We start from the raw sequence: 8,990 nt of genomic DNA, 5'->3' as shown, positions 1-8,990 counted from the left end.
CTGTTTTTTTTCGTGGACAGGATTTATTTTGGACACCCTGCATGCACAGGAAGCCTGGTGGCGAGGTGTTTGTGAAGGTCTGCAGGATGGTGAAGGCTCGTATGTGTTTGTGTTTATGTCAGATAGACTCTCCTGAATAAAGGGACGCGTCCTGACAGTCAGGATTCCTAATCATGTCCTAATTTATCTTCATGACACGCTCGTCGTGAAGGAACTTCCTGTCAGCAGAGAGAGTGAGAGAGAGAGAGAGAGAGAGAGAGAGAGAGAGAGAGAGAGAGAGAGAGAGTGGGAGAGAGAGAAAGACAGGGAGAGAGAGGGAGAGAGAAAGAGAGAAGATGATTCTTTAAATCGGTTATATCACACATTGTACTAACAGGTGCTAAATATTCTGTGTTATGATTTTTGTCCCTTACATTTTTTGTCCTCATTTGTTCCTTTGGTTTTGTCCCTCAGTTGCTTATTTTTCTTGTCCCTTACTTGCGTATCTCTCCTGTTCAGTTGTCTCACTTGTTTTTGTCCCTCTATCATCCTTCCTTTTTCTCTCTTGCTCTACCTTTGTTGATCCTTCTGTCCTTGACTGTTCCTCTTGTCCCTCTCAGGTGTCCTTCTTGGTTTTTTTTAAATGTTATGCCTCTCATGTTGTGGCCCCATTATTTTTTTCTTGTTTTTGTCTTCAATTGTCTATTATTTTTATCCCTTTGCTGTCCATCTTGTTTTTATCTCCTGATTGTTCCTTTTGCTTTTTGATGTTCTTCTGTTATCCCTCTTGTCTTTGTCCCTTAATTGTCTCTTGTATCTGTCCCTGGATCCTCTCATTTTTTTCTATCCTATTGTCACTCATTTCTGTCCCTTATTAAAGTCCCTATTGTTTTCCTACCATGAATACTGCTCTCGGGTTTCTTCCTCTTGATGTTGTCCTTCAATCTGTCCTTCCTTTTTTTGGTTCCTCTATTATTATTATTATATTATTTTATTTTTATTATTATATATATATATTATTTGGTTCCTCTTCCTTTTGTCCCTCATCTGTCCCCTCAGCTGAACTTTTTGCAGCAGGAGTCGCTGCATCGGTTTATTCGATTCTGCGGAGGAAGGATCTGCTTATTCCGGATTTGCAGCCAGGAAGCTAAAAATAGCTCCAGAGTGGCGAGGCAGAGTGGTGAAGGTGAAGCAACGGAGAAAGAAAAGGAGCGATAGAGGGAGGAAGGAAGAAATAAAATAAAAATACCGGTACAAAGGACTCTTTGTTACGTTGTTGATATTCAGTGAAAACAGAACACTTGTGCTGTGGCTTCTGAATAAAATGACTAAAAGTCATTAAATTGTGAATGAATGAAGCCTCAGATCAGTGTGATGAAATGTCTCTGTCTCTGAGGCCAGGCCGTTTTTATCAAGGCTATAGACACAAAGCCGTGCCTTCACCGAAACTGGAAAGACAGATGCCACGCCTTCTTTATTGAGGTTATAGACACAAAGCCACACCCACTTCACTAAGACTGTGGTACAAGAGACTACACCTTTAGAAAGATTGTATACACAGAAGCCACACCCCCATGTATGCACTTATAAACACAAAAGCCATACATTCTTTACTGATACAGAGAGAGAGGACAAGCATTCTGTAGTGCAACTGTACACACAGAGGCCCCGCCTTCTTTTGTGCTACTGTACACACAGAGGCCCCGCCTTCTTTTGTGCAACTGTACACACAGAGGCCCCGCCTTCTTTTGTGCAACTGTACACACAGAGGCCCGCCTTCTTTTGTGCAACTGTACACACAGAGGCCCCGCCTTCTTTTGTGCAACTGTACACACAGAGGCCCGCCTTCTTTTGTGCAACTGTACACACAGAGGCCCGCCTTCTTTTGTGCAACTGTACACACAGAGGCCCTGCCTTCTTTTGTGCAACTGTACACACAGAGGCCCCGCCTTCTTTTGTGCAACTGTACACACAGAGGCCCCGCTTTCTTTAGTGAAACTGTACACACAGAATCCCCGCCTTTTTTTAGTGCAACTGTACACACAGGGGCCCTGCCTTCTTTTGTGCTACTGTACACACAGAGGCCCCGCCTTCTTTTGTGCTACTGTACACACAGAGGCCCCGCCTTCTTTTGTGCTACTTTACACACAGAGGCCCCGCCTTCTTTAATACAACTGTATGCACAGAGGCCACACCTTCTGTAGTGCAACTGTACACACAGGGGCCACGCCTTCTGTAGTGAAACTGTACACATAGAGGCCACGCCTTCTTTAGTGCACCTGTATGCACAGGGGCCACACCTTCTGTAGTGCAACTATACACACAGAGGCCACGCCTTCTTTAGTGCACCTGTATACACAGAGGTCCCGCCTTCTTTAGTGCACCTGTACACACAGAGGCCACGCCTTCCCTTGCTAAGACTGACAGACTAACTTTACTTCATTTTAATTTCCTAATATTATTTTTTTATCTAATTTAAGCGGATTATTTCAATATTTTTTCAATATTTTAATTGGGCAATATAGTTAATCTGATTGGCTACTGACCTTTATGTCTTAAATATGATTGGCTAATGATCTTTATGTCTTGAATTTGATTTGCTTATGATCTTTATGTCTATTGCCTCTCCGGCTAATTTATCACATCCCGTTCTGGGTGTGTGTTCTATGCTGATAAGGTAAAAGAAAATTGATGATGCCTTGCTCGTGGCAAACTCAGACTGTGACAGACGCAGCATCCAAAACAGACAGAACTGATGTGGAGCCACGCAGGCAGAAAATTAACCACTAACGTTGACATCTGGAAAGAAAAAAAAAACCACAGAAGACCCTCGGAGCTTGCACAACCTCACAAAGCTCTTCTTCAGATAGCACAGAAACAGAATTAGTGAGATGTGAGGCATCGGAATTGCGTCGGCTCTCGTCTGGAATTTAGCCCCGAGCAAGTGTAAATGAGAGCAGGACAGAGATAGAGAGAGGGAGAATTTGTCATTTATCAGCAACTTCAAGGCCTGACCACGAGACGTCTCAGTTACTATGTCGCCAGAACGAAGTCAACATCAAAGGAACAAAGTGTGTGACGCACCAGATTATCTCTGCTGTGCATTTAGGTGAACGTTCTTAATAGCATTCAGGCTAACATGCTACAAATACTGCATCACAAACAAGATAACAGAAAAGCAGAACAGAACAGAAAAGCTACCTTCACCTCTTAATCGTTCTCTCTCACTCACTCATTTTCTACCACTTATCCGAACTTCAGGTCACGGGGAGCCTGTGCGTCATCGTGCATCGAGGCAGGATACACCATGGACGGAGTGCCAACCCATCGCAGGGCACACACACTCTCATTCACACACACACACACACACACACACACAGTACGGACAATTTTCCAGAGATGCTAATCAACCTACCACGCATGTCTTTGGACCGGGGGAGGAAACCGGAATACCTGGAGGAAAACCCAGAGGCACGGGGAGAACATGCAAACTCCACACACACAAGGCAGATGCGGGAATCGAACCCCAACCCTGGAGGTGTGAGGCGAACGTGCTAACCACTAAGCCACCGTGCCCCCCCCCCCCCCATCATTCTCTTACTCTGTCGTTTTTTTTAGTTTATTTTTCTTCTCCTTTCTCCTGTCTTTCTATTTTACTTTCTGTCAAACATTTCCCTTTCTTTTTTCAACATCTGCTTAAAATGTATTATTTTCCTGTCTATCTTTTATTTCTTTCCTTCTTTCAGTCTTCCCTTTCTTTCTAGTTCTTTTTATTTTTGAATTGTTCCCTTTCTCTTTTTTATCCTTTTACCCATGCTGTACGTCCATCAGAAGTATCTTAGTAATTTCGATAATTTGTTTGTTTTGAGTAGCTTTCGTCACTGTCACTGAGTCAGGAGAATGCGTTCGGTTTCAGACACACCTCCAACACCTACGCCAAAAATTCCATCGACACGCACAGAACACTGTGCACAGAACACACCCCATCATTCAGGTGTGTGTGTGTGTGTGTGTGTATGTGTGTGTGTGAGACTAATAGCACCTGAGCCTGAGGGGCTCAACATCAGAGGTGCATTCATAGCGTGAAACTAAACCCTAATGGATCTCAGGTGGAACTCATGCCCTGTCCTGTCCTAAACCATGACCTACTCCCTTCTCTCTAGTGCACTATAAATGGTGCACCTAAGGTACACCATCTGGACCTATTATCATGGGAACTTGTGTGGGAAGGGTAGGGCTGGTGCAGTGGTAGAAAGCTGATTATTAATATGATGTGTGTTTACAGCATTTAACAGACACTCTTATCCAGAGCAACTTACATTTCATCTCATTTTTATAAAACTGAGCAATCGAGGGTTAAGGGCCTTGCTCAGGGGCCCAGCAGTGGCAGCTTAGTGGACGTAGGAATAAAACTCACAACCTTCTGATCGGTAGCCCAGCACCTTAACCACTAGGCTACCACATCCCAAAGAATGTGCAGACAGACATCTTAACAATTGTTGGCACCCTTGGAAAAGTGTGTTTGTGTTTTATATCTATAAAGCAATCCGATTTTGTTTGTATGGTTATTGTAACGAAGCAGATTTGCAGAACTGACGGTGACGGTTGTGAGGCTTTGAGAAACCTTATCTCGGTGACAGTGTACTACATGGTCCAAAGATTCCAACCCCGAGTAACCAGGAAATGTATCCTAGGTTTACCCTGAAATCTATCATGTTAAAGGTATCAAAATTCTTCAAGTCTGAAAGCTATCTCAGCAATCAGTGATCGTATCAATTGCAGTCCAAAGCCATATTTACGGTTTCTAAGCGCTACGATCTACAGTAAACACATGTTTCTTCAGGTTGTGCGTGTGGGATAACCGTCAGGGGCAGCGAGTGATAAGACCTCGGAGCTAAAGTAAGGCACCAGAATGGATCAGACAGGTCTGGGGAGAAGAAGCGGTCAGGATAAGAGAGAGAGAGAGAGAGAGAGAGAGAGAGAGAGAGAGAGAGAGAGAGAGAGAGAGAGAGAGAGAGAGAGTCATTGTCCATACTGGGTTTCTACAAATTCTCTCTCATACAGTATACAGTTTTACTTTCTGAGAATTCTCTTTCTCGCCTCTTTTTTCCTACCTAACCTTTTTCTTTAACTTCCTGTCGAACATCATTCTTCTACTGCTTTCTTCGTCCTTTCTTTATTTCTCTTTTCCCTTTTATATTGTTTATTTTCTCTTGTTTTATAAGGTCTCAATGTCAAGAGTAGGGACCTTCCCTACTGATCAGAACACAATCAGTTATCTGTTAATGGTGCCTTCTTTCCATTGGGTTGATTGGGGCCAATACTTTATGCAGAACACCAGATGGAGTGTGGCGAGTAATCGTACACCGGTGTAGCAGATGGAGCTGATAAACTCAAGATATTGTCAGTGTAGTGATATATTGCTCCATCCCTGTGTGCTGCTATCAGAATTAGCCTTGATGACTTTTTCAGCTTGTTTTTTTTTTTATTACGTTTAAGGACGAAATTGTCTAAAAGTGAGGACACAAACATTTTAACAAGCGCTGTAGAGATTAGTGTGCAGTCGAGTGTGTATCTTTCACTCTCTCTTTTTATTCCTCTTCCTCTTTTACTCTTTTCTAATTGAACAAGCCCCGGAGTGTTGCACTTATTCAAGCGGGAAAAAGTCACATTTGCAGCACCGATGAATTCGAGAGGAGTAGGAAGGCAGAGCATGACTAACTCTTGTGTGTGTGTGTGTGTCTGTGTGTGTGAGAGAAAGAAAGAGTGTGTGTGTGGGCTGATATACATGTGAATGCACACAGAGGTTGTGTCTGTGTGTGTCTGGTTTGGTTGAGGGCTAGGGTTACGACTAAGGTTACATACATGCATAATAACATGCAAGAGATGAACTGGATGGTTAATGACACTCAAAACATCTCTGCGAGTCATGTCCGCTTTATGTATTAGGATATTTTTATTTGCGGTAAACAAATCCGATAGAAATGTGCATTCAATAATTAAACAATTCAATGTTTTAAATAACTAATAAGAATAAATTTGACTATAAATAATTTAATGTGGCACAACCCTTGTTGTGTGTTCTCTGGGAAAAGGGTGGGTGTTGTCCTGGGGGGACAAACGTGGGTGTGGTTCTTGGGTGGGGGGGGGTGGGGGGAGCTTGTATGGGGTATACTTGTGCTTAATGTACTACTGATTTTGTTTTAGGACCAGTGTCATTGAACACACAAAACTGGCCAGATTTGATTAGTGCACCTGAAGTCGTGGCCTAATGGTTAGAGAGTTTGACTCCTAACCCTAAGGTTGTGGGTTCGAGTCTCGGGCTGACAATACCACGACTGAGGTGCCCTTAAGCAAGGAACCGAACCCCCCCCAACTGCTCCCCACACACCGCAACATAAATGGCTGCCCGTGAGTGTGTGTTCACGGTGTGTGTGTGTTCACTGCTGTGTGTGTGTGCTTTGGATGGGTTAAATACAGAATTCTGAGTATGGGTCACCGTACTTAGCTGTATGTCACGTCACTGAGTAGCTACTGAACTAGCAATCGACATGGGGCCTATGCTCCAGATGACGGAATACTGGACTGGACTGGTAGCAGGTCCTAATGCTTGAGAGAGAACAGGAACAGGTAATAGATTCTGGTTCTGAGTTGGATGATATGCTGGAGACTGGGTTCTGGACTGCATTTGCTTTGAGTACTGGGTTGACTAATACAACATTATTTATTGGATTTGATTATGCATTTTGGGTGCTCCACTGGACTGGTTGTGTGTAGTGGACTTGATGCTGGGTTGTAGATTGGACTGGAGTGGATGTTGAATACTGGACTGAGTATTGAAGCAGACTGAATAATGGATGTTAGTCGAGTTAGTCGGTTCTAGATGAACCGAGTGCAGGGATTGCTGTAGACTGGACATGACTGAGTATTGTGTAGTGGACTGGACTTGGTGAGGGGCACAAACCTGGATATTGTGTATTGGACTGGTTGTTCTGTATCTGACTGATGGATTAGTTTGTGAACTTGCTATCAGACCGGTCTAGAATGGATGCTGGGTACTGGTCTGTGTGTTCTCTACTGGACTTGATGTTAAACTGAGTGGTAGTTGCTGGACAGGAATATGTGTTTGTTACTGAACTGTGTAGTGAACTTAAACTAGGTCTGGTACTAGGCTGATCTTGACCCAGGCCTCTATTCTGGAGTCAGTATAGGGGATGTGGTAGCCTAGTGGTTAAGGTGTTGGGCTACCAATCGGAAGGTTGTGAGTTCGATACTTACATAAACCAAGCTGCCACTGCTGGGCCCCTGAGCAAGGCCCATAACCCTCAATTGCTCAGTCAAATCCATAACCCTCAATTGCTCAGTCAAATGTAAGTCTCTGGATAAGAGTGTTTGCTAAATGCTGTAAATGTAAGTAGAGTATATTGTGACCAAGTTGATCGCAAAACCATCAGACCTCTTAAATACGTCACTCGATTCCCCGACAGACAGCTGATTCATATCAACGTCTTTCCTTTTAAAAAAAAAAGTCACCACGTGTCAGTGCCAGGCAGCCTTTGCCACATCATCTAGTGTATCGGCATCGTCGGTAGGAGCTAGGAGCTAATGAGTGTTGGGGCACTGTCAGTCTCGATCACTCTAATGGCCTTCAATGGCATTTCCTCTTCTGTTATGCTGTTTCAATGCTGTTCTTTCACTCTTTCACTGAAAGACTTTCAGTGCTTCCATTTTTGTCTGTCAGGTTTGGTGCTTTCTGCCATGAATAAGGCTGTTATGGAAAAACAAAAACAAAAAAAACATTCACAGCTCAAACATGACTTTTTTTTGTAACTGGGATAGAATCTCATGGTATCTGCAAGAGAAATGGAAAGCTTCCTGTGTTACAGATGAGAGAAGAATGTGCTTTCTAATTAGCATGGTTTGGTTGTAGACAGCATGATGCATGCATGTGAAACTTTCAGTAGTAAAAAGGTAATTGGTCACACCAAAGGTTTAATGAACATCTAATCCAAATTTGAAACAACAGCTTAGTGCAAAATAACAAATGCAAGGAGAACATTTTTTTGCATACATAACATTTTTGTTTCTTACAAAGCCTTTTTACTTTTGCTTACCTTTGTGTTTTTGTTTAGTCGTACAGTACCTACATAATCACCATCACCAAAATTGTATTTTTTAAATTTAATTTTTTTTTTACATTGAAACTTGAAAATATATATATATATAGACCTACCTACCGACCCTTTTTTTTTATTTATTTATTTTTATACTGTTACTGCAAACCAAAATATTTTTAAGGATGGCCTACAGTAAATGGAACATTTTTTGAGGGATCTAAACTTGACTATTATATTTGTCTGAAATTCGAAACTATTTCGAACCATTCTGTTGTCGCTTTTTATCTCACATTCATTTGTCATTTATTTATGCATGACTGTTTTTTTTTCCCCAAAGATGTTTTTTATGGTATGCTTGTAGTCTGAAGTTGGGGTCCGGAGAAATTGCAATGCCTCACAACATTGAAAATGAAAAATGTTTTCAGATTGTGTCGTACAGTATGTATGGATACGAAGATAGAGAAGTCTTTATGCGAGACTGAGATCGGGTAGATCTTAGCTTGGGTAGATCTTAAAAAAAATACCACTTTTAAACCCCTGAATAGTGTCCTAGATTAGAAGTAGGTTGTTATTTGCTTACGGTTTGGTATTTCACTCCATGGTTTAGTCTGCAGGCTCAATTGTCAGATGTCTGATCAAAAAAAATGTTTTCAAATGAGAGTTTGAGATCCTGCAATCATGCTCCAGTTTAGTTCTTCATGTAACCTTCATTTCCCAATCAGCAGATGTTAAATAAATAAAAAAATTGCATCGCATTTCCCCATATGGTGCTGATCCAAGGACATAGAAAAGCAGGAATAATTAGTGCTGGATTAGGTACATGGTTATTTTCGCAGAGTCCAGGTCACGCAATTCGACTAGAATTCTTCTCCAAAAATGGTCATGGACCTCGAA

This window comes from Tachysurus fulvidraco, chromosome 18, assembly GCF_022655615.1.
Source record: "Tachysurus fulvidraco isolate hzauxx_2018 chromosome 18, HZAU_PFXX_2.0, whole genome shotgun sequence".
Lineage (NCBI taxonomy): Eukaryota > Metazoa > Chordata > Actinopteri > Siluriformes > Bagridae > Tachysurus > Tachysurus fulvidraco.
The sequence above is the reverse complement of the archived record's forward strand: the minus strand, read 5'-3'. Positions refer to the sequence as shown.